This window comes from Bubalus kerabau, chromosome 10 (assembly GCF_029407905.1).
Source record: "Bubalus kerabau isolate K-KA32 ecotype Philippines breed swamp buffalo chromosome 10, PCC_UOA_SB_1v2, whole genome shotgun sequence".
In the NCBI taxonomy this organism is placed as follows: Eukaryota; Metazoa; Chordata; class Mammalia; order Artiodactyla; family Bovidae; genus Bubalus; species Bubalus kerabau.
Window position 1 is genome coordinate 52,488,524 of NC_073633.1, and position 27,242 is coordinate 52,515,765.

The following is a 27,242-nucleotide window of genomic DNA, read 5'->3' on the forward strand; positions in this document are numbered from 1 at the left end:
GTTTTCAATGGATGAAATAATGAACATCTGATTAAACATAGGGTTGAACAGTGATTTTTTTTTTTAAGTCAAACATTCTACCTGACCTCTGAAGGTCAGTAGACTTTACAGCTCTTCCTAGCTGTGTTTCTTTGTTATCAGCAGAGATCAGAATAAGTTGGAGCAATTTCAAAAAAGTTTAACAAAAAAAATTGGACTCCATGGAAATTGATGAACAAAGTAAAACCTCCACTGTCTAGCCCAGCACTCTCCACAGGGTGGTCTGCCCACAACTAGCTTGTGACTGGTCTGCAATAACGCAAGTATAGAAATCGAGAGTAAACATTTGGAAAGTTTTATAGTAATCTGACAAAGTATTTATCTTGGTTGAATGTAATAAAAATACAAGTGCTTATAGTTTATGTCTGTTTTAAATATTTCATCTTTATTGTATTTTTTATTGACACACAAAAGTCGGTCAGCCCAAAACAAATTATAAATTAAATTACTGATGGTTCCTTTAAGAAACACTAATCTAAACCAACCCACCAGAATCCTTCATTTTCTGATCATCTAATTCTTCATGTGTAGGACTTGGGAGGCATAAGGTAATGAAGGGGAAAGGGAGCAGAAACTACATTTTTGGGAAGGAAAAACCACCACTTACAAGAGGGTGAGTAAGGCAGAACTATGTCCAAGACACAGCTAGGATTAGGGTCTGTCACACTGCTGGGGAAGCGTATTGACTGAAACCACCCACCCTGGCCAGGCAGCATAGTAACCATTTGTATGAGTGTCTTATGACAGGAGGTCCTGGTAAGGAACATGGAACTAATAAGCCACCACCAACCAGAAGAGTTCAGGAAAGATCAAAAGGAGACACCACATGTCGACCACCTCCCAGAATCCTCCTCTCTGGCGTCCATCTTGGCTGAACAAAGCATGCACCACCAGGAAGGACTCTGAGTCAGAATGATTGGCTAAAGACAACCCGGAAACTAATCCCATCACCATAAAACCCAAGACTGTGAGCCACATGGCAAAGTTGTTCTCCTGGGTTCCCTTATCCTACTGCTTTCCACCCGGGTGCCCTTTCCCAATAAAATCTCATGCTTTATCAGCACATGTGTGTCCTCAGACAGTTCATTTCTGAGTGTTAGACAAAAGCCCAGTTTAGGGCCCCAGAAGGGGTCCTTCTTCCTGCAACAACACTATAATATTTTTACCTCTACAATACAGTGCCATTTTTCTTCAATTATAGCTTCTTCTTCTTCTTCTTTTTTTTTTTTTTTTTGGCTATACCACGCAGCTTACAGAATCTTAGTTCCCCAACCAGAATCAAACCCAATCAATGAAAGTGCAGAGTCCAACTCTTTGTGATCCCATGGACTGCAGCATGTCAGGACTCCCTCACTATCTCCTGGAGGTTGACAAGTTCATGTCCATTGAATCAGTGATGCCATTCAACCTTCTCATCCTCTGTTACCCTCTTCTCCTTCTGCCTTCAATCTTTCCCAGCATCAGCGTCTTTTGCAGTGAGTCGGCTCTTCACATCAGGTGGTCAAAGTATTGGAGCTTCAGCTTCAGCATCAGTCCTTCAGTAAGTATTCAGGGTTGATTTCCTTTCAGATTGACTGGTTTGATCTCCTTGTTGTCCAAGGAACTCTAAAGGGTCTTTTCCAGCACCACAATTCGAAAGAATCAATTTTTCGGTGCTCGGCCTTCTATTTTCCCAATTATTCTCCAATCCTATCACAATGTTGAGGTTCTTTTTTCCTGTTCTTTGATCTTAGTTTTAAAACAACAGTCACTTTACTAAGGTACTGCTGCTGCTGCTGCTGCTAAGTTGCTTCATTCGTATCTGACTCTGTGTGACCCATAGACGGCAACCCACCAGGCTTCCTGTCCCTGGGATTCTCCAGGCAAGAACACTGGAGCGGGTTGCCATTTCCTTCTCCAATGCATGAAAGTGAAAAGTGAAAGTGAAGTCGCTCAGTCGTGTCCGACTCTAGCGACCCCATGGACTGCAGCCTACCAGGCTCCTCTGTCCATGGGATTTTCTAGGCAAAAGTACTGGAGTAGGGTGCCATTGCCTTCTCCATACTAAGGTACTGATAAGCCCTAATTTCTACCTCTCCTGCAACATCTCTGGGATTATTTCTCTTTTACTTGAATACCTACTGCAAAAATATTTTCAATGCTGGCTTTCGGTGGTACGATTTTGAGGGCATATACCTGAACTTATTTTTATTTTGCCCTTGTATTGTTTTTCACTTTAACATTTAAATGATATTGTGCTAGATAGGAAAACTGTAAGTTTAAAGTTCTTTTAGCATTTAAAAATTTATTTTTCAACTGTGTTTTTGCAAACAGAAAAGTCTGATGGCAAGCTTCTTTCTTTGTAAAAGATCTGCTATTTCTATCTGGAAGCATTTAGAGTAGTATCATTGCTTTCGTTAGTCTAAATGTTGTTTTGTTAGTCTATATGCATTTGTAGTATTTTTCCTTGTCTCTCACTCTGAGCCTTTTCAGTTCACAGCCTGTTATTTAAATTTTTGAGACTCAGCAAAGAGTCACATTTTATAGCTTATAAATTATACCTTTATACATTTTAAAGCTTAGTTTGCACTTTAAAAATATTTATATATTTTAAAAATAAAATAAAATGCCATGGATTAAAAATCACTTTGTGATATGATATGCAAGTGATGGGTCCTGATTGACTATTAAATTATAAACAAACTAAAGTTCATATGTGGAATGATTACAACTCAACTGAACAAAAATGTCAAGTGTTCATTAAACATGCACGGAAATCAAGTAATGGTGTTTTCAAAAAGCCTTCTAGGTTGAAGTTAAAAGCCAAAAATTTTTAGGTGAGTAAGGAGCTCATTAGTAAGCATCAACCACATGCAAAAGGTTCTGAGGGACAGAAAACTGAAGAGGCAGCCTCTAAAGAAATCACAATTGAGACAACAAGACAGATGGTACCCAAAATATCAAGGAGCAGAGAGTTAAGCAGCTTAAGCATCAACTGACTCGCACTGACTGTCACTTCAATTACAATCAGTCTCAGACTCCATTTCTAAGCACTGGGTCATCCCACAGAGAGGCTACTAAGAAGGCTGAGTCCTCCCCATGTCTGTGACCCAAGGCCAAGGGCTGAGCAAGGAGTCAGTATCCACACACCCGCCCCATGGCCAGTAGTCACCAGCTGTTCATGCCCAGCCAATTACTTCCCCTCTAAACCTCAGTATCCTCATCTGCAAAAAGGGTTAATAACGGATATCCCTCAGGATTATGGGGATGTGGGGTTCTGATGCTAAAAAACTCAGGGATTTGAATTTGTAGACAGAAGGAAAGAAGCCACAGCCCAGAGGAGGAGGGGGACTCCTGGAGAAAGGGAATTATGGGGGGGGGGGTGGCAAAGGAAGCTGCTTCTGCCCCAGAGCTCTTTCTTCACACTGGACACTGGCTGGGAGAGGAGGGAAGTGGGCCAGGGGGCACCTCAGGGAGCTCCGTGCTCTATGTGGGATGGGAGGTGTGTTCTCTATGAAACGTGAGTGCCATTTCACCTTGCTGGGGAACACATGTATACCTGTGGCAGATTCATTTTGATATATGGCAAACCAATACAATATTGTAAAGTTAAAAAATTAAAAAAAAAAAAAAAAAAAGTGAGTGCCAAGGAGGAGCTGGAGTAAGGGGACTCAAGCAAGGTGAGAAGTCTGCGTGCTTCCCGGAGGAACCTGAGTTTGCGTGGACCAGGGGCTCCTAAGAGGACACCATGTGGGAAGCAGCTGAGAAGTGGCTGTGGATCCCAGTGTGTGCAGGCGCCAGCCTCAAGCGGCGTCCCCAGAGGGAGCCTGCATTCTCCAAGCCCCAGGGCAAGGGCATGGGGGTCCAAGCTTGGGTGCCCAGTCAAGGAGGAAGTGTGAGCAGGGGATTCTAATCGAGTGGGAGGAAAGGAGAGTTTCCATAGAGAGGTTTCAGTGAGGTCAAAGAGCGGAGATTCATGGTGTCACAAAGGTGCAAAAAAACTCTCAAGAGAGCTGCTATATTATCTGGTAAACCAACACCTGCCTTGGGATGTGGTTATGGAAACTGGAAGGAAAGGCCTTGACAGAGAGCCAGTCAAGGGTCAGCTGGGTTGTTAAAGGGCACACCTGCAGTGGGGGCCGGAGCTGCCAACCATGCAGGAGCCTGGGAAGGTGGGAAGGCCCACGCGTGGGTGATCAGCTCCTGGGGGATACCTGGCATTGAGCCCCAGGGACTGCACATGGTGGGGAAGGAGCCACTGGGCAAGGAGGGGCATGGTAGCAAGAGGTGATGGACTTGTAGGAAGGGCAACCGGGAGGTGGTAGCAGGGAGTCGACCCCTCCTCCAGACCCCAGGGTCCTGGGAATGTCCTGCCAGGGCAACAGTGACTAAGGAAAGGCAGGGGCTATGAAAGAGCCTGGAATCAAAGTGTCAGCAAGCAGCATTCCAGGCTCAGCTTTGTCACTCATAGAAACTGCTCGGTCACGAGGTACTCCACTCTCAGGGACTTCCAGATCTCTGGCTGCTACCACACATTCTGGCATAGAAAAGTTTGGCAGAGGACTTCCACGGTGGTCCTGTAGTTGAGAATCCACCTGCTAATGCAGGGGACACAGGTTTGATCCCTGGTCTGGGAAGATCCTGCATGCCACGGGGCAACTAAGCCCATCTGCCACAACTACTGAGCCCGTACTCTAGAGCCTGCGCTCTGCAACAAGAGAAGCTACCGCAATAAGCCTGCACACCACAACTAGAGAGTGGCCTCTACTCGCTGCAACTTTTGCTTGAAAGCCCAAGTAAAGCAACAAAGACCCAGTGCAGCCCAATAAATAAAAAAAAAAAAAAAAAAAAAAAAATTGGCAGTGAGTAGACTGAAAGGCTTCGCTTAAGTGTTGGGGAGGAGAGGGGAGGCCTACAGGCCCACCCAAGAGCACATGTGTGCTGAGGAGAAACTACAAAGCAATTTAAGGTACCTGCCAGCTGAGTATCTTCCTTGAGAAAATGACTGTGCCCCATACCAAGCCAGAGAACCTGAAAGGAAGAACTCACAGACTTTGAAGACAAGCAGGTACCTACTATGTTTCTGCCAGGCCAGGCACTAGGCCTAACACCTTCACGTATCAATACACTGGAAACAAAGAGAATGAAAGATGGTTTCCAATCTGTTCTGCCCTTGAATATCATGATTAGATTAAGAAGAGCCCTGCTGCTGCTCTTAAGTCACTTCAGTCATGTCCGACTCTGTGCGACCCCATAGACAGCAGCCCACCAGGCTCCCCCGTCCCTGGGATTCTCCAGGCAAGAACACTGGAGCGGGTTGCCATTTCCTTCTCCAATGCATGAAAGTGAAAAGTGAAAGTGAAGCCACTCAGTCATGTCTGACCCTCAGCGACCCCATGGACTGCAGCCTTCCAGTCTCCTCCATCCATGGGATTTTCCAGGCAATAGTACTGGAGTGGGGTGCCATTGCCTTCTCTGGAAGAAGAGCCCAGAGCAGAGCAAAAGGGACCGAGGAAACATATCAACCAAAGGCAACAGATATTTAGTACAAAGGCACTTTTAGGTTTAACATTGATTCATTTATTTTTAGAGAAGATAATTATGTTTAGGGAAAAAAAAAAGCTTCGATCTTTTAGAGTTACGTACTGAAATATATATAGATGAAATGCAGTGTTGAGGATTTAAACTAATCAAGTGAGTGGAGGAGGAGGAGATCTTGATGAGACAAAACAGATTGGAATTAATAATCACTGAAGGGGGGATGGGTACAGTGGAGCTCCTACTGTGCTTTCTGCTTCTGTAGATGTTTCCAATTTCCAATTAAAAAACAAAAACAAATAAACGAGAGGCACTACATGAAGGCACAGTACGTTGTTTGTTAACCGAACTGTGTTCCTTTGATAACAATACTGCAACACACTCAAAATTCTGAAAGTATGTTTAAATGATAAAAATGCCTCTGGCTTTAGAGGCAGATCAACAGTTTCATAGGGATGCAGTCTTTTCTGTAAGTTTTCTAAGGAAGCACAACTAGCCAGCTGAACATACAGGCAGTCACGCTTGAGAAGATCCAGGAAATACATCTGCCCAAACAATGTGTCACCTTGACATCCAAGTTCGGCACCTTCCCCTCCGATGACACGAAGTAAGTTTGACTGATTCACAGGCGTGATAGGCAATAGACTCCTGACATGCTTTGCTGCCCAGGTGAGGAATCAGGCAATGGAAAAGGTGCCAAATGTCAGGCATCCTCGATGTGACTGGCATCCCGTCTTAAAGCCACCAGAGGAATGGCAACAAGTCAGGGAATAAGCCTGCTCTAAAAGCTAACAGTCAATAACGTCGATTTGATCAATGACCTACTGGCCTCACTTGTGTGAGACCCACATCATGACCAGATTGAGTACGACTAGGCTGAAAGGACTCGCAAGAAACAGGGGTCAAGGCTGGGGAATTGAACCACCACTCCTCCGTACCCAGCACACATATATCCTTATCCTTTCCATCATCAAATTCAGGACCCCATCCAGGGGTTGGACCTGCGTCTCTTGTGTCTTCTGCATCGGCAAGCAGATTCTTAACCACTAGCGTCACCTGGAAAGCCTCCTTTTGTGCTATCACTTTGCAAAGGATCGGCTTAAGCTGGTGTTTCTCCGCCTCGGGTGATTTTGTCCCCCCTTCCCCAGGTAATGGGACACTTGGCATTGTTTGGATTGGACACTTTTAGCTGCCACAACTAACTAGGGAGAGGTGCTACTAGCGTTTGATGGGTGGAGGCCAGGGACACTGCTCAACATGCTCCCGTGTATAGGACCACTCCACACAACAAAGAATTATCTGGCCTAAATATCAGTGGGCTCAAGTTAAGAAGACCAGGCTGAAACAAGGAAAATGAAAAGTGAAAGGAAGATTCAGACTTGTTCAGAGAGGGAGGGAGGGAGGGCAGGAGAATGCGACTGCCTTCTACAAGTTCTGTATCTACATATTCCTACCACTGTTCTTCAACCAGATGCGATATTTGATGCCATGCCCTCTGCTGTAGCTCTTCTTCTTTTGTCCACTAACACGAGAGGGACCAGACACTCGAGAGGCTACAACTGCCAAGACCAATATTTGCTCTTTTCCAACGGCCATGTTTACTCAAGATTACTCTGCCCTTGGTGAACTGGAAAGCAATTGGTTGTTGACACACTTGGAATAGAGCCAAGGAATAGTCTGACATCCTTGCTCATGGGTGGTGAAGAGAGAATATGGTTAACAGATGAGCCATCTCTAAAAACCACCTCAGCTTTTGGATGCAACCCCTTTGAAACCATTGGGAAACAAGTTCCTATCAACAGGGCAACCCTGTTAACAGTCTCAACAGCACAGGAGACCTTTGAGAAGCAGAAAAAGAACGGCAGTGAAATTAGGAAAACTACACAGAGAGGGAAGGGAGAGGGAGTACAATTATCAAATAATTTAATGGCACTTTGACCTGAAGGAGACAGAAAGGAGAACTCACACCTAATTACTGCTCCATCAACTGCAGTTTTATAGCCAGTTGAAACGATATATATATCTTGATTGTAAACCCAGAAATACAACCCACACTGACCTCCATGGTGACCAAAGATTCTCTCCTTGTTTGATTTTTATTATTTATATTTGCATAAGTGGCCTGTTTATATAATAGATACTTCTGGTAACTGAAATTCAGCTGTACCTGAATGGCACAATCGCAGATTTTCTCTCACGGGCCACGGAGCTTCATTTTTCACAGCCATTCATGCCCCTTTACCACAAAAATTAAACTGTGGTAACTTCCCTGGTGGTCCAGTGGTTAAGAATCCACCTTCCAATGCAAGGGACGCAGGTTCAATCCCTGGTCGGGGAAAATCCCACATGCTGCAGGGCAACGAAGCCCAAGCACCACAACTACAGACAAGCCCGCACACCTCGATGAGCCCTTGCATACCGCAACTAAGGCCCAACACAGTCATAAATAAATACATACATAAATAAATATTTAAAAAATTAAACTGTGGCTACAATTACTACTAACCAAGTTCACCTGCTAACATGAGAAGCCAAGAGATTTTGGACTAAAGACTGTACCAATGTCACACATGAATTCCAATTGCTATCTAATTCAAGAACGTCTGGGCAGAAGGTATGCCTGAGATGGCAATTCTGACATCCTGGCAACAGCGAGCACCCATGCCTGCTGATGGGTTCTTTCTCAATCTCCCATGCCTGGACTAATGTGGGCTATGATGGATTCTTTCTCAATCTCCCCACTTCTGGGAAGGAGCTCAGGCGCTAGACCCAGAAAGTCAGACCAGAGGTCCCTGCCCCAAGAGTGCATGACCTTAGGGTACAGAGGCAAGGTCAGAGCAGACCCTTTGGTTGTTTCAAGAGAACTCACACCCAACCTCTGCATGCAAGGGTTGAATACTGGCCTCTCAAAAGATAAGTCCGTGACTTAATTGTGGGAACCTGTGAATGTGGCCTGATTTGGAAAGATTACAGATACACATTTGGATAGATACTGACAATACTGAGTTGAGATGACCCTCAGACTACACAGGGAAGTCCTAAATCCAATAAGAAGTGTTCTTATAGGAGCCAGAACGGAAGACACAGGTCTATGTGTGGACTGCGGTAGCCACAAGGCAAGGAATGCCCGGGGCCACAAGAAATGAGAAGAGGTCAGGAATGATTCTCCCCCAGAGCCTTCCAAGGAGCACGGCTCGGCCAACACCTTGATTTTTACTTCCGGCCTCCAAAACTATTAAAGAATACATTTCTGATGTAGTGAATGAAAGGTGGCAAAATATGCCGCTTTGGTATAATGATTATTTTCAGCTGTAGGCAAGGGAGAAACAACAAATGCAGGGAGAAGCTTTCTGTGATCTGCCCTTATCTGCCTCAAGATAAACCTCCAAAAGCAACTGGACTGTAAATCCCTACCCCTGGAGTTTCAGCACCCAGGAGAGGAAATACACCCTCCCTGCTACTTTCCCTATTAAGTACATGTATTAAACAGATCCCCAGCCCCCTTCCCTATTAAGATGATGTTGTTTAGTCACTGAGTTGTGTCCGATTCTCTGCTACTCCATGGATTATAGCACACCAGGCTCCTCCATTCTTCACTATCTCCCAGTGTTTGCTCAAATTCATGACTGTTGAGTCAGTGATCCCGTTCATGGATCACAGCCTTGTCGTGGCAAAGAGGCTTGTGTAATTCAATGAAGCTATGAGTCATGCCATGCAGGGCCACCCAAGATGGACAGGCCCTAGTGAAGAGTTCTGACAAAATGTGGTTCACTGGAGGAGAAAATGGCAACCCACTCCAGTATTCTTCCCTAGAGAACTCCATAAAGTGGTATTTAAGCCAGAATTCTACTCTACCTCTTAGAGTTACTTATTATACCCTACGTGTATCTCCCATTACACATGAGGCATACATGTCAATAAACGTCTGTTTTTCTCCTGTCAGTCTTTTATTATAGGAGGTCTCAGCTGAGAACTCAGAAGGGTGGAGAAAAAAATATATTTCCTTCATACATAAGCCACTCAACTTGCAGTAATTGGTTAACATGGTCCTGGGAAGCTACTCCATGGCCCAACACTGGGCCTGGCCAGCCTTAGCATCTCAGAGTGGCCAGGTCAGGGTACACCTGGGCATATTCCAGAAGCTTCTGCCTGAAACTTGTGAAAAGTTCAGGTAGGCAGGGCTGAAGATATGCCTTCAGCCCTGAAAGCCCAGGCCAAGGATGTTTTCCAAAGGATGAGCTCTGTGGAAAGTCAAGAAAGTGATTCCATCTGTCATGGGCAGAGCACCACTCCCAAGAAACAAACCCTCCCAAAGGGACTTGGGCAGTGGGGTGGGGGGGGGGCGGCGGTAACAAACACCCACTACCTTGAGGGTCCTCAGGTGAAGGGTTGTTCATCATCAACCACCTTTCCTGAGAACTTCCCACTGGCCATACCACCCAGGTTACTACTTATTTTGAGTTTTGATTTCATTATTTTCTGTCTTTTCTTTAAATTGGTACCTCTTACATATGTTGCTGCTGTTTAGTAGCTAAGTTGTATCTGACTCTTTGCGACCCTATGGACTGTAACTCAACAGGCCCTCTGTCCATGGGATTTTCCAGGCAAGAATACTAGAGTGGGTTGCCATTTCCTTTTCCAGGTGATCTTCCCAACCCAGGGATCAAACTCGAGTCTCTTGCATTGCAGGCAGATTCTTTACCCCTGAGCCACTTAAGAAGCCTGAAAATTTTCATTTAGTGTTGCACCTGAAAAGACATTGGCCCTATTGGTACACCTCCTGAGAACACTGAAGCTGAGGGGATTTGAGCAGTTTGCCCCCATACTGTGGGTTAGCTGATGGAGAAGCCAGAACTGTAAGTTGGAGCAGACTCCAAAGCGCATGTCTTCAGCCTTGGGCCACTCTGCTCTGCCTCCCTTGCATTCAAGAGGCTTGTACTAAGCCCACCCCCTCCCCATTCCAGCGTGCTCCCTGCCAGGGCCCCCTGCCTAAGCCCCACTATGGCAAGGTCCCCATTCTTCCCAGCCTGAACCTCGGCCATGGCCCAGGCCCCCTCCGTTGACCCCAGTACCTAATGGTGTTCAACAATAATAGGTACATAAAAACGCTCATGCCCGGTATCAGGGGTTCAGAGAAAATCCAGACAAGAATAGGGAAGTTTAAACGAACGGTTTTGTCGTAAGAACTATAGGGGACCAGAGAAGAGGGAATTCCGGAGGTCCTAACTCAACGCATGTCATCTTCACCTACAAAATGACATCGGCTCTGGCTAAAGCTAATGATCCCCATAAAGGCAGGCACCTCACACTCAAGCAAGGTCCCGTCACTCTGTTGGCAATGCCACTGCCCTCCGGGAGCCCACATGGCCTAACTGCTCTGACTCCAGCCTCTCTGTGCTCAAATCCACCCTCTGCCAAAGCTCCAGGAATCTCGAGGACACATAAAGGTTTACTACCTTTTCAGTCAGTGCTTTCTTTCGGCCAAGTATTCTGACAGTACACTTCAGACATCTTTGAAATACCTGGTCCCTTGAGCCAGCAATCACAGTGACAGCGATCTACCATCACGGAATAATCTTACATGCAGAAATGCTTTCATATATGAAGACACTAAACCTTCCTTCTTCACCCTAATAAGAATTTGAAAACAATCTTATGATCCAAAAGAAGGGGCTAAGTTATTAACAGGGTTTGATTCCCTTGACTGGATATTAATTACCTAGCTAGGAAAAAAATGTTGTTTATGAGATTTTGAGAAAATGCTTACTCTCTAATAAATAGAAAAACCAGAAAGCTAAACTGTACTTATGGCATGACCACAACCAACCCACCCCATGGAAGAGAAATCTGAGAGGCAGTCAGTCAAAATACAAGTGTTTCCTGAGTGGTGGGGCTCTAGGTGTTTCTCTTTTACTTTTTAATTTTGCCACACATTTTCTATAGTGACAATGTTAAGAGCAGAGGAAAAATGAACTTCCTAGGTAAGACAAAAGATAAGGCTCCCAGAGCTCCCCACTGCTGCCGCAGCTGTTCAGAAGGACACAGAGGACCCTCCACAAGTGAGTTCTACCTTCGGCCCTCAGCTTCCACAGCCCCTTCCCCCCGAACCCTGTGCACCCCACCTTCCAGGCACATCTCATTACTTCATATTCCTAGAAGCACCCTTACACCCTCCACCTCAGAGCTCCACACCCTGGTGTGTCCTTTTTTTTTTTTTCCCCAGGGAAACTGAAAATACAAGGTTTATTAATCACAGGTCGTAAAAGATAAAGGGGCATGCCTAAGATAAGAGAGAGGAAGTACAGATGTGGGTTCTGTCTTTAAAGGAGTGGAGGGGAAAGGTGACTAGGACTTGAAGAGTTCACTCTATATTGGTGAATTTAACACATAGGAGCAGGAACTAGTGTGCAGGAAGAGAAAAATAGGGTCACTCAAGCAGTCAGTTACCTAGGTTACCTAGGACTCTCTAAAAGGGGACCTTAGTGGAAGGAGCAGCCTAGTTTTTGTCTGATTGTTTAGCTGGTAACTGTTATGCAACCAGTTAATAGATTCATCTGAGATGCTGAGATGGATGTCTCTGAAACAGAGGCCTAAGCAATTGAAACCTAATGTCAGCCACTTACACTGTAACTTTTTAAATGCAAAGACATTCCCCCAGTTTCTTAAGGAGAAACTAACTCCCCCAACAAAAGAAGGGCCTTTTTCTGTCTATTAAGATGCTTAGAGATCTGGTCAAAGTGTTCTCCCTCTTGCAATAATCCTTTTTTTTTTTTTTTGGTGTGGTCTTCCTGTCTCCCACTGGGATGTAGGTTCCATGAGGGCATGTGTTTATTACTCTGCATAAAGAAGGCTGAGCACAGAATTGATGCTTTCAAATCATGGTACTGGAGAAGACTCTTGAGAGTCCCTTGGACTGCAAGGAGATCAAACCAGTCAATCCTAAAAGAAATCAACCATGAATATTCACTGGAAGAACTGATGCTAAAGCTGAGGCTCCAAATATTTCGGCACCTGATGCAAAGAATCGACTCATTGGAAAAGACCGTGATGCTGAGAAGGATGGAAGGCAAAAGGAGAAGGGAGCGACAGAGGATGAGATGGTTGGATGACATCACCAACTCAATGGACATGAATGTGAGCAAGCTCTGAGAGATGGTGAAGAACAGGGGAGCCTGGCATGCTATAGCCCACGGCATTATAACGAGTCAGACACAATTTAGTAACTGAACAACAAAAACTAGCAAAGCAAGGGTAATCAAAAGAGGTCCAAGTTCATTCAGGATTAATATACAGCTATGTAAGGAATTTAAGGGTCCAACTGTTGCCAGAAAGTGCCCCTCCAGCAATCCAGAAGCACTTCATTAACAAGTGGTATGTTAATTGTTGCTCACATACCCCTGGGCACAGATTCCCCTAATTCTCTACTGAGCAATGATGTCTTAAATTTGGGGCCGATCATATTTCAAAAAGCTCTTTCAGGCACGTCATCTGTCAGCCTAAAGCAATTTATTGTGAAGATACTTTAATGCTTTCAAATTTTCCTTAGAATTCTAAGTTAGATGACTTCTTGCTATTCCAAACTAATGAAAATTTTTACTGCACCAAAAGAATACTATGAACACTTCTCAAAATGCTATTTATGAACTTTCTTCACCATGGCAAGTCAAGGGGAAGTTTGTGCCCTGAGTGTTAGCAGGGACCTCACCCAGCATGCATACCCGCAGTGTTTTAACACTTATTAGCAGCCTGTCTGGGGTTGCTGCTGAAGCTCTAGTAAGCAGACACACACAAATTAGCAGGTCAGACATGCACCTCTGCTCTATGAGGCTAACTGCGCAGGTGACAAGGGTATATTTATAAGCAATTCTGAGCACATATGTGTCAGTGGGGAAAATGCAGCATCTTATATAGTTTGAGAAATTAACATGCTCAGGAAGAACAACATCCAAGTGTGATTTGTAAGAAAATCTATAAGGCATATAATCCAGGATGGGGCCAACCTAGGCAAAACCTGAAGTGGTCACGGAAGTTTCTCACCTAGGTCTGAAATCTTCAGAGATTAAAGTGGGTGGGTGGGAGTAGTTTGCCATCATGGGAAATAGCCAATCTGATCATCTTTGCTTTTACTGTGAGACCAGACTCTCAACCCCACAATAAAGCCAGGAAGCTGGGCTGCCTGATTCCTACCAGAATGTGACTTCCACTGAGTCTACAGGACTTTCCCCTAGTGGGGAAAAGTCCACCAAGCAAACCTCTTAAGACCCAGGTCTCTGTCACCATCATGCCTCCCACAAGTCAAGTGGCTACAGTTCTGAGGCCCTCAAGACTCCCTTCCTCACCGGTGAAACAGGACAAGACCTGTTTACAGCCTCAACCTCTGACAGTATTAGGGTGTGTGCAATCATTTAAAAAAATTCAAACACCATCACTGAAGATGTGTATATTGTTATTTTTTTTTTTTTTTAATGTTCCCTGTGAACTAATTTATTGGCTCAAGAAGTAGGAATTGCCTGCATGGCACTTGGTTAGGTGCTAGGAACCCAGGAGAGGTCATTCCAGGCCTCTGTTACAGAGCTGTCCTCCCAATCCGGGGGAGGAAAGACCCAAACACAAAGGACTAGGATATAATGAGGTACACAGTGGCAGGGCTGGGGGGTTCATCCAGAGTGTTCTGGGGGTAGACTGGTAGGGGAACCAGAAGGAACCTCTTCATAAGGAGCTTCCCATGGGAGCTAGGTGGAGCTGGGTCTGGAAAACGACAGGGGCCACAGCAATTGGGTATCATGTGCAAGAGGGGGCAGGAAAGCCATGATGTTTCAGAAGAAAGGGACATTTCAGGAAGGCTAGCCCAGGGGCAGACAGAGGGAGGAGCGGTCAGAGAGCTGGGCACCACCATCTCCATGACTGTATTTCACCCTCACTATTCTGCAGTGACCATCACAAACCACAAGTTAAAAATGAGGACTGCTCCAAAGGGTACACACACCTCAATGTTCATGGTAGCACTACTCATAATAACCAAGATACAGAAGCAACCTAAATGTTCATCAACAGAAGAATGGATAAAGATGGGGTACATATAGGATACACGCACCTCAATGTTCAAAGCAGCACTATTCACAATAGCCAAGACACGGAAGCAACCTAAATGTCCATCGACAGAAGAACGAATAAAGATGTGCCACATACATACAATGGAGGATCAGTCAGCCATTAAAAAAGAAAGAAATGATGCCATTTGCAGCGACATGGATGGACCTAGAGGGAGTCTCAGGTGGCTCAGCGGTAAAGAATCCACCTGTCAGTGCAGGAGATGTAGGTTCGATCCCTGGGTCAGGAAGATCCCCTGGAGGAAGAAATGACAACCCACTCCAGGGTTCTTGCCTGGAAAATCTCATGGACAGAGAAGCTTGGTGGGCTACAGTCTGTGGGGTCACAAAGAATCAGACACAACTGAGCAACTGACCACTCACACAGGGATGGACCCAGAGACTGTCATCCTGAGAACTAAGACAGAGAAAGAGAAATATCATATAATATTTCTTATATCCAGAATCTAAAAAGAAATGATATAAATGAACTTACAAAACAGAAAGAGACTCACAGACTAAGAGAAAGAACTTATGGTTGCCAGGTACGGGAAGGATGAGAAGAAGGGATAGTTAGGGAGTTTGGGATTGATGTGTACACACTGCTATATTTAAGCTGGATTATCAACAAGGACCTACTATATAACACAAGGAACCCTGCTCATTGTTATGTGCCAGCCTGGATAGGAGTTTGGGGGGAATGGATCCATGTATATGGATGGCTAAGTCCATCTGTTGTCCACCTGAAACCATCATAACATTATTAATCAGCTATACCCCAATACAAAATAAAAAGTAAAAAAAAAAAAAGTCCTGCAACCCAGACATTGGGACTCAGGCAACTGTCTCAGCAACCCCTTGCTGCATAGTTACCACATTCCTGGCACATGTAAGTTAGAAGAGATAAGACAGATGGGTAAAAACAAACCAAAGTGGTTTCAATAAAAACACTTTTTTAAGATCAGAAGTTGTCAAGGGTATCACAGAAACATATTTATGTAATATGGGGCTTAAATTGGCTCTAGAGAAAAATAAAATTAGAACATATCATTAGGAGACCAAATGCATCCAAACCACTAGGATGCAGCAGGAATCACCAAATTGAAGATTCATAAAACACTGTCCTCAGCATCTAACAGAGGGGTGGGGAATGGGGGGTCAGCACAGGAAGGAGGAGTAGGGGGAGGCTTCTCAAGGGAAAGGATGTTTAAATCTGCAGATTGAGAAGAGAGGAGAAGAAAGGGGGAAGGGGTGGTGGGATACTGCAAACAGGAAGTTCTTGAGAGGGGATAGGAACCTGGCCCAATAGGAAAACCACAAGCCAGAGGGTTGGGAATATTCTAGAACATGAGGCAGCCGATCTGCAGACTGAGGACAGCAGCAGACCACTGGACCTGAGCACAGAGAATGCCGCCCTTTTGCAAGAAAAGAGACTTTTTAATATAAACATTTTCTTCCACCCCATACAAAGTGTTTGGCTCTTTGGTGCTTGGAGATGGAGGCAGTTGTCTCTGGAATATCAGAAGCCTGTGTGCACTTTCTGCAGGAGAGGGTGGGGCATTCAGCCACAGGACTCCCTGGAGGACTGTGACGTAAGGTAAACTCACCTGGAAAATGGTCCCCTGGCAGAGACCCTAAGGAGGGCCTCTGAATGACTCCGCACAATGCTCTCTCTGGCTCCTCTGGTGAACGCATTAGCTGTTCAGGAGAGGGCTTAAGGAAACGCAGACACACCCGCTCAGGAGGGGCCCGGTGGGGCGGGTCACATTCCTTTGAAAACAGGGCCCTGCTGTAATTTGTGCAATCAGACCAGAGATTGGACGGCCCAGCTTGGCTTCCCATTTACTACAATATCTCGCTCCTGCCCAGGAAACCCCACCCGGGCTTTTGTTTGGAATTCTTGTTCCTTGATTAGGTGTAAGCCCTGTTATTCCCGCCACTCCAAAGTAGCACAGGGGTCTGATGGAGCCGCAATGCACAGCGCAGGCAGACACCCACTTCTGTGAATCAGGCAAGAGCACTCTTTTCTTCTCAGTCGTTTTAGAATGATGATTTCTTTTTCATTCCCTACTCAAGGGAGGAAGGTGGGGAAAGCAGGGACATTTTGTGCAACTGGAAAGGCAAATCGTTTTTACTCTCGATTTAGAACCACGCGAGCCCAAGGGACACTCCCGGGCTGCACGCAGAGCCTCTCATTGCCTCCTGACCTGGAGGCCTGGTACATCTCTGCAATCAGCTAGTGAGAGGGGATGAAGGAGGCCAAGCCCTATCTGTGCACCACATCTTTGCAAAGTCTGCAAAGTCTTCCTCCTGGCAGGAATGGCAGAGCTGCACTGTGATGCTATCTGACTGCCTTCCTTACGCAGATCAGCTGGGATCCAACCCCTAGGGCAGGCTGAAGAGCAGGGTGGGGTCAAGGGCCAGTAGGAAGATAGATTCCAGAATGATTGACATTTCTTACAAGGAAAGACAGAATCTATAGGTAAATTTCATTTCAAAGCAGCAAATATTAGAATTGGCAAAAAGAATAAATCATTTCATTAGTTAGTAAATACTCAAGCAATGTAGGAAGGCCTATCCTGTGGTCTGTCCAACCTCAAGTACCATGGGCCTACCTAACCTCCTGCCCTTCTGACAAAGCCTTCTGGGGCAGGGGTGGAGGTCTGAACCTAAGGCAGCTAATCCATCATCATCACGTCAGGGACCTAACATTTAAGTGATCTGGCTCTAACAAGCCAATTTTGGCCGAAACTGTCCCCAGTCATTCTGATGGAATTCCAGCAGGGAGGTTGGAAGGTTAGAAGTCAGAAAAGCCAGGACTGGACCTTGCAAGTTCAAGTGCATGAAAAGAGGATTAAGGACACCTCAAGCTAGGTTCAGAGATGAGGGAGCCCAGAAGAGCACCTTGAGTGTCTCAGCCCAACTCCCCTGAGCCCTGGACATCCTATTCTTCCCATCCTGTGAAGTCCAAGACGACACATGGAAACCTTCCCTGTTGACCAAACTGATGTGAACGGGTTTCTCCCACAACCAAAGGCCCAAATATTTGCCCAATGTGTGTCCACTGCTATTTCAGAGCTAGTGTGGCAGACAAAACCTCTTACTGGAAAAACTGCAGAATGTGGCAGCATAGCTGCAAAAAAATGCTAGTGAGATAATACACAAAGTCTGGCTCAGAAATGGGCAGCACAGCTCACTCTGGGTCAGATTTGCCAGAGAGCACTCTTTAGGAGAGAAAGGACTCCACCTTGCCCAGGAAGAACAGGAAGGGTGTATCTGAACACTGAGGACAAAGCTGATAATCCCTCTGTGAACAGGACTTCATTCTAATTCCTCTGGGCTGCAGCCACATCCGCTGGCCTCAGTCACTTAGACTCTAGCCCACGCAAAACGGGGAGAGGTTCTGCTGGCGAGCTCTCCTGCCCTGATTTTTGGTGATCCTAGTGAAATATAGCAATCCCCCGGGGTAGGCTACTTAGTGCTCTCTGGTTAACAACTGGCCTACAGGCTGAAAAGCGAGAGGCAGGTCAGGCTGCTGGGGAATCCTGCCTCTAAACTCCTCCCAACCTGGCTTCTGGTTCACATCATGAGCAGAAGGGCAAGGGGATGTTCATTCATAGCAGTCCAAGTGGAATCAGGAACTACATCCTGAACTTGTCAGAGGTATTCAGGGATGAGGATGAGAGTAGAGATAGAAAACAAACAAAGACGCCATAGCACATCCTTAAGCAGCTTATCATTTATCAGGAAATATGACTTGTACACAGCTGACCCAATCACAAGCATGCACACACTAACTGCTCATACTAAGCGCACACACCAGATCAGATCAGATCAGTTGCTCAATCGTGTCCGACTCTTTGCAACCCCATGAATCACAGCACGCCAGGCCTCCCTGTCCATCACCAACTCCCGGAGTTCACTCAGACTCACGTCCATCGAGTCAGTGATACCATCCAGCCATCTCATCCTCTGTTGTCCCCTTCTCCTCCTGCCCCCAATCCCTCCCAGCATCAAAGTCTTTTCCAATGAGTCAACTCTTCGCATGAGGTGGCCAAAGTACTGGAGTTTCAGCTTCAGCATCATTCCTTCCAAAGAAATCCCAGGGCTGATCTCCTTCAGAATGGACTAGTTGGATCTCCTTGCAATCCAAGGCACTCTCAAGAGTCTTCTCCAACACCACACTTCAAAAGCATCAATTCTTCGGTGCTCAGCGTTCTTCACAGTCCAACTCTCACATCCATACATGACCACAGGAAAAACCATAGCCTTGACTAGACGAACCTTTGTTGGCAAAGTAATGTCTCTGCTTTTGAATATGCCATCTAGGTTGGTCATAACTTTCCTTCCAAGGAGTAAGTGTCTTTTAATTTTATGGCTGCAGTCACCATCTGCAGTGATTTTGGAGCCCAGAAAAATAAAGTCTGACACTGTTTCCACTGTTTCCCCATCTATTTCCCATGAAGTGATGGGACTGGATGCCATGATCTTCGTTTTCTGAATGTTGAGCTTTAAGCCAACTTTTTCACTCTCCACTTTCACTTTCATCAAGAGGCTTTTGAGTTCCTCTTCACTTTCTGCCATAAGGGTGGTGTCATCTGCATATCTGAGGTTATTGATATTTCTCCCAGCAATCTTGAGTCCAGCTTGTGTTTCTTCCAGTCCAGCGTTTCTCATGATGTACTCTGCATAGAAGTTAAATAAACAGGGTGACAATATACAGCCTTGACGAACTCCTTTTCCTATTTGGAACCAGTCTGTTGTTCCATGTCCAGTTCTAACTGTTGCTTCCTCACCTGCATACAAATTTCTCAAGAGGCAGATCAGGTGGTCTGGTATTCCCATCTCTTTCAGAATTTTCCACGGTTTATTGTGATCCACATAGTCAAAGGCTTTGGCATAGTCAATAAAGCAGAAATAGATGTTTTTCTGGAACTCTCTTGCTTTTTCCATGATCCAGCAGATGTTGGCAATTTGATCTCTGGTTCCTCTGCCTTTTCTAAAACCAGCTTGAACATCAGGAAGTTCACGGTTCATGTATTGCTGAAGCCTGGCCTGGAGAATTTTGAGCATTACTTTACTAGCGTGTGAGATGAGTGCAATTGTGCAGTAGTTTGAGCATTCTTTGTCATTGCCTTTCTTTGGGATTGGAATGAAAACTGACCTTTTCCAGTCCTGTGGCCACTGCTGAGTTTTCCAAATTTGCTGGCATATTGAGTGCAGCACTTTCACAGAGTCATCTTTCAGGATTTGGAATAGCTCCACTGGAATTCTATCACCTCCACTAGCTTTGTTCGTAGTGATGCTTTCTAAGGCCCACTTGACTTCACATTCCAGGATGGCTGGCTCTAGGTCAGTAATCACACCATCGTGATTATCTGGGTCGTGAAGATGGTTTTTGTACAGTTCTTCTGTGTATTCTTGCCATCTCTTCTTATTATCTTCTGCTTCTGTTAAGCGCACACACCAACTCCCCATAAAATAGATGAGGAAATCACTTCTAAATCCTGAATTTAAGGGAATTTTCATTAAGAAGTACAACTGAGTTGCAATATAAAATACTGTAGTTACGTAGGCAAGATCAGTATTACCGTCGAAACATGATTTAAATGAGTAAAATGAATGACAATGATGGCTTTCAAGTTTTGTGTTTTTTTTTAAAGCAGCCAAGTGTTTTCTTTAAATGTAACTTTACTCAGAAGCCAATAAGCAAAGTAGATTCATAAAAGCAGAGCTTCTGTGGTTGAAATGGGGGCACAAGACCTGGAGCTCCTTTTCTGTAGGCTGCTCATGGGCCACCATAGCTGGAAAACACTTCCTGTAACATACTGGGGCTGATGTCTTTCAGGCACACGTGGTAATTCTAAAGTCACCTAGTGGAAGTGTACCCAGGCAGCTGAATATACTTGCAAAAAAAAGGTGATTGTGTACAAGGTAAGGACTGAGATTTTTATTTTAACTGAGCCTGTGGTTTTAATTTTAACTCTGCCAGTCTACCTCTGACAACCCAGAAACTTACCCCTCATCTCAGGGAAGGGCCAGAGTCCTAAGCTAACACACTAGACACCTTGTATGTCACTATCTGCCTCTTACACATCTGCTTCTTAAGTCTAAACTCACTCTGCTCCTGCACAACCTCCAAAGTCCCTCTGAATCTAACCTTCAGTAAGGATTTTCTGAATTTCAACCGTTCCAGTTTATTCTCGGGGCACACTGATAATGTGGCTATGAAACCGTTTACCTTAGTCTGAGACTTGACCTCACGTGCTGGGACGCAAACCCAGTCAAAACTCTGCCTGGGACTCGAACCCCAGTCTCTGGGACTCAAACCTAGCCAAAACCCACAGTCCTCCAGCTGAAGTCACACGCCTGGTTCTAGAACCTAGTGAAACTCAGGTTCTTGACATCTCATGGCAGAAAGAATTCAGTGAAAGACAAAGTGATAGGTAAGAAGTGGATTTATTTAGAGAGAAACACACTCCACAGACAAGAGTGTGGTCCTTCACAGAGGAAGAGTGCAGCCTCGAAATGTGGTGTGGTTAGTTTTTATGGGCTGGGTAATTTCATAGGCTAAAGTGTGGGAAGATTATTTAAACTATTTGGGGAAACGGGTGGAGAGATTTCCAGGAATTGGGCCCTCACCCACTTTTTGGTCTTTGATGGTCAGCCTTGGAGCTGTCATGGCACCTCTGGTTGTGTTGTTTAGCTTGCTGATGTGCTACGATGATCATATATTGAGGATCAAGGCCTAGTCGAAGGTAAGTTGTCGGCCATCTTGGACCCACTTGAGTCTAATCAGTTTAAGTTGTGTCCTTGGGCTATGTCATGGCTTCCCTGGTGGCTCAGACAGTAAAGCATCTGCCTGCAATGCAGGAGACCTAGGTTTGATTCCTGGGTTGGGAAGATCCCCTGGAGAAGGAAATGGCAATCCACTCCAGCACTCTTGCCTGGAAAATCCCATGGACAGAGGAGCCTGATAGGCTACAGTCTGTGGGGTCGCAAAGAGTCGGACACGACTAAGCGACTTCACTTCTTCACTTGGGCTATGTCATTCCTTCAAAGGTTGTGCCCCGTCCCCTTCCCTCCTGTTTCAGCTCCATCTGCTTAAGGAGAATATGACTATTATATCCCAAGATTTCACCCCAACCTGTGTCTATGCCCCCTCTGGCTAGACCCCCTCTACTGAACCTATGCTCTCCAAAACATCTGATCATCAGGCTCATGTAAGTCAGCCTGGCCCAAAGCATGTTCCTAGGATTGCTGCAGAGGTCCTAACGACCAGAAAGTCCTCAGAGGCTTCAGCAGCCTCCTACATGCTGTGAATTCCTTACAGGAGAATCAAGAAGGAGCACCTCAATGCATAAGAAACATTTCATGTGTATGGCATATCCCACATCACTGCCATGCCCTTTGGGAAACATCAGTGACTTAAACATTTCCTCCAATTATAGTCAATTTGATATTTTCTTATAAATACTTTCCTCTAAATATAACTAAATCAGAAATATGTGGAAATGAGCCAACAAATGGTAAATTACAAGTAATGTCCCATTAAAATGACAAAGATGACAAGGATGCATGCTATTTCTACTCAATATTTTACTTCACCCTCTAACTAATGCAGAGAAATGAAGTAAGATAAAAATACTAGGAAGCAGGATATCTTCATATTTTTTGCTAATGAAATGCCTGTCTGCCTAGAATCTAGTCAATTATAGATGGCCAGATACAGTAACCATTTAGAAAATGCCATTTTAAAAAATTCCAATCATTATCAAGAAGGGGAGAAAGGGAGGGAAGGAAACGGGGGGGGGGGGGAAACCTAGAAATAAACTTACCTATAAATATAACACATCAATCTTATCTTAAATTTTATTGAAGGACAGTAAAAGAAGATACAATAATGGAGATAACTACCATTTCCCAGATGAAATAACTCAATATTGTTAAGACAGCAATTATCTCTCTCCCAGTTTAAAAAAATCAGTGTGACCCAACCAACACAGCAGCAGGATATTCTATAGAACTTAAAGCTGATTCTAAAGTTTAATTGGAATAGAAAAAGCTTCAGAATGACTATGTTTTTAAAAAAGAAGGGAAAACTATCCTGACAAAACTAAACATGCTGTAAAGCTACAGTAACTAAAACGGTGTGATATCATCACACAAATAATGAACAGGATACGGGACACAAGAAACAAATGCATAGATATCAAGGCGACAACAAACCTACCATTTAAAGGAAAAACAACGAACTATTTGACACACTATTTTAGGAAAGTAAATAGTCACGTAACAAAAATGAAGTTACAAGTCTACCACTGTCAGACACAAAAACAAATTCCAGGCAGGCAAGAGGCACAGATGTAAAAAATTATAGAGCCAGAAAAAAAAGTGAAGGCACTCATTTATGTATTTACAAAGCCCATTAAACAAAGAAAAACTTACAGATGTGGCAACACTACAGTTAAACCTTCTACATTGTGTAAACAAAGCTGCTGCTGCTGCTCAGTCGCTTCAGTCGTGTCCGACTCTGTGCGACCCCAGAGACGGCAGCCTACCAGGCTCCCCCGTCCCTGGGATTCAAAGCTAAAGACATGCAAAAAAGAGACTTTATTTGCAATCGATATTTTGAGGAAGGCAACACGATTAGCTTGATCTATTACTTTTTACTCTCAAACTTCTTATCATGTTTAAGTATTTAACATTTGAGAACTCAAATATTGTTAATAATACATATTTAAATTTTTTTAACCAAAGAAGTTAATATGAAGGAACACTTCAAGTAAACCCTTTCATAAATATTCACAAATTAAAAATTAGTACAGTAGAAAAAAACTTGTTTGCTATTTGTCAGGAATAAAAATAAGATGACTGTGGGCAATTATCTAAAATATTTTCCTTTAAACATTGTCTTTAGTGCCTCTACCATAGATATTCTGGAAGAGAAACTATGCACTCAAGTGGGTGTGCCTCTTGGTTTTTATGATTATCTGAATGCCTGCACGAGTAAACAAACAATCATCCCATAAGTAAACTAAGAATCTCCTAGGGAAGAGACCCTGTAACTCCCAACCTGTGGGAGGGATGTTCTCTTTTCTTTTCAGAAGGGATAGATTTTATAAAACTAAAGAGTTCTGTGAATTTTTCATAGCAAATGCATTGTAAAAAATAAAAACTGTTTTAATCCATATCTCTGCAAAATCCTTAAGTTTCCTCCACATCTACAAAGAGACCTACTGGAGTCTTGTTCAAGTGCTGAATTTGGAATCAAGGTGCAAAGTTATCGTATAAAAGACACTCCCTTATTGCAAAGTAGAATCTTATGCCCTGCAAAACAGAATTTTCTAGGCCCTTTTCACTGTGAGGTGAGGAAATTCACACTCAGCCAGTGGCATGACCTTATCTTTTCCATTCTTTTCAGAAACCAGTCCTTCTTGGTAAATCATACTTTTTATTTTACCATTTTCTAATAGTCAACTGGTAACGTTGCCTGCATGCTCACTCAGCTGTGTCAGACTCTTTGCAATCCCATGGACTGTAGTTCACCAGGCTCCTCTGTCCATGAGATTCTTCAGGCAAGAATACTGGAGTGGATTGCCATTTCCTCCTGCAGGGATCTTCCCAAACCAGAGATCGAACCCACATCTCCTGCGTTACAGGTGGATTCTTAACCACTGAGCCACGGGTGAAGCCCCACAGGGAACCCTAAGTGGCTACAATTTCCCTGTCCTAGAAACAGCCTATATCATTTATTTAATATGGTCTTTTCATCAATCAATGCTACTAATGTGTTAAGTCTTTCTTTCCCAGGAGCATTTTTGTTATCTCACTTTAAATCATCCTAGGTGAAAACTATAGTTTTCTGATAGAAATAAGGCTTAAAATTCTATCAAATGTTCATATCTAGTATCAACAGCTGGTACAAAGAGGTCTCACTTCCTTACCCTAGATCAGGGAGTTCTTATCTACAGGATTCCCAATCACTCCAAGTAGTCTCTGTGGCCATGAAACTCATAAGTGAGCATCAGATGTCTTTTTCCCTCTAGTCATGGTGAGGGGAGGGGTTACAGAATCACTTTGACACAAAAGTGTTCCTCACATTGTAATCATTCCACGAACATCTGCGTACTAATTAATATTATGCATTTTGCCTGATCCTGGGCAATGTTTACCCACTGGCATCCACTGATTACTTTTCTATCAGGAAATTCAATTCTCTGAAATCCTCCATCAAGCCTAGTGATTAAAAAAAAAAAATCATAAAATTCCAAGACTGAATCTATGTTGTGTTCTGTAGCTTAGGCTACTGGCAAAAAAATAAATACAAATTAGATTAAAAGACATTTATCACAAGCTCATTGCTTAGCACAAAAATTAAACTATCACTATTAAATAGAAACATTATTTATGCAATTTTTCCTGACAACTTAAGTATTTTCTAAATAACGGGAAGCATTTTTTACACCTAAATTATATGAAGTAATAAAGCATAACACAAAATAGGCAAATATTTAGTTTCATCTGTATTAAATTATGGGTATAAAATGCATTTAATTTCATGTGTGTTTATTAAAAGCCTTGAAATGACACATACCAAATTCTTAACACTCTTTAGGAAACGGTAGGGATAAGTGAGACGAAGAGAGATTTTTACAGTTTATTTTCTAAGTGTCTGTATCACTTGAATTCTCTAACATGTTCAATTTTGTCATTTTAAAAATAGGAAAAATGCAGAATAATGCTGGCACAGATGTACTGGAAACGGCACTGTGGTGAACTGCTATGGCACAGGAAACTGGTACAACATTTTCACCAGGTACGTAATGGTTTTAAATGTTTGTGTCCATTGACTCTGCAATTATTTGTTTTACCATTACCATGGCTATCTTAATTTTTATAAAGAAAATCAAAGTAGGTGAACATATATATCGCAGTAGATCTTTAAAATACAGGCTTTTGAAATGTAAGCTAGCCAAGTATCAGTAGAGTTGATTCTTGCTATTTGCAGTGGTTATGTTCTACAGTCACCACAAACATTGAACTAGTCAAGACTTAACTACTGCTTCAAAGGGGAAATCCAGGCTTAGGTTCCTGTGAGCCTCCAGTCACAGCAGTTTCATCAGCTCATCAATACATAACCCTGTGTTACGTGTGTCTCCAGACAGATAGATGGATAGATATGACTGACATTGAACTCATGGCCAACAGCACCATCATTCATGCCTCAACGAAGCTTATATAAAATACTCCCATTTTCTCCATAAGGCACGTTACAGCCTTCCTGTGCTTAAGCACTACTCAGCACTATACTTAGGGGCCGTTTGAAAGGGCAAAATCACCAATAAGAAGCACAAAAATCTGAAAAATGTGGCACTAAATAGACCCTGAAAGGGATACTTGTTTACAGACTGAGTTGAAACAAGGCACAGCATCACCTTGTTTGACCTCTGCTGGGAACAGATGCATCAGGTGACTCAGATTTTTTTTGCCTCTCTGCACATGTGTGTATCCAGGACTAACTGTAAAGGAGCCAGGAGTATCGATTTTAGGTTTACAAATGAACTTTAGCAAGTAGACAAATTTGCAAATATGTAATCTTACATAATAATCAATTGTAGGCCTTTCCCTTTATTAGACAGAACAACATTCTCAAAAGATTAACAGCAGAGTCAAGAGAGATCCGTGAAAGCTTTCTCGTCTCTGCTCGGTGGTTCTCAACCAGGTGTGATTTTGCTCCCAGGGGATATTTGGCACTGTCTGGAGACGAATGTTGGTTGTCATGATTGGTCTAGTGGGTAGGGGGCCAAGGATGCTACAAAACACTAGGAATGTACAAGACAGCCTCCCAACAACAGGATTATCTGGCCCAAATTATCAATAGTGCCAAGAATAAGAAATCCTGTGCTAAGTGACCTTTATCTTTACACCTATCAAGATACACATTAATGCCTAAACAATAAACAATTAAATGTCAAGGACAAAGCAGTTCTCCTACTTTATTGACGCCCCTTTACTTCTAAGCTTAATTACGTGCAACTGAAGGGGCGTCCCTCGTGGGTCAATGGTAAAGAATTCACCTGCCAGCGCAGGAGACACAGGTTCCATCTTTGGTTCGGGAAGATCCCACATGCCGCAGAGCAACTAAGCCCACACATCACAACTATCGTGCCTACACTCTAGAGCCTGGGAGCTGCGACTACTGGGCCGACGTGCTGAAACCCCTGAAGGCTGCGCACCCTGGAGCTCATGTTCTGCAACAAGAAAAGCCACAGCAACGAGAAGTCAGCGTATGGCAACTAGAGTAGACCCCGCTCAGCACAAGAGAAAAAACCCACACCACAATGAAGACCCAGTGCAGTCAAAAATAAATAATAAACAAATGCAACTGAAAACACAAAACAGTTATAAGCTATACTGAGAAGTACTACTTTTCCCATCATTTCCACTTGAACGGGGAAACTCCAACAATAACATAAAACATTGCACCAGCCTGAAATTTTATTTCTGCTTCAACACTAGGAAAGTAAAAATTATTGCTGCATAGGTAATAAGAAAGTATAATCTGTAGTATACTGCTCATGAGATAGAGAAGTA

At 43.8% G+C, this 27,242-nt stretch overlaps 1 protein-coding gene and 1 long non-coding RNA gene across 8 annotated transcripts in view; one reads left to right on the top strand and one right to left on the bottom strand.

Annotated features, from left to right (window-relative positions):
• The window catches only part of TLN2 (talin 2), a 499,060-nt gene that overhangs the window by 298,994 nt on the left and 172,824 nt on the right, over positions 1–27,242 (bottom strand). The gene's annotated exons all lie outside the window — the stretch shown is intronic.
• On the top strand, positions 20,490–26,956 carry LOC129621367 (uncharacterized). The gene is made up of 4 exons (XR_008699249.1): positions 20,490–20,579; positions 25,372–25,464; positions 26,284–26,370; positions 26,829–26,956. It is a non-coding gene; the product is annotated as an uncharacterized LOC129621367 (long non-coding RNA).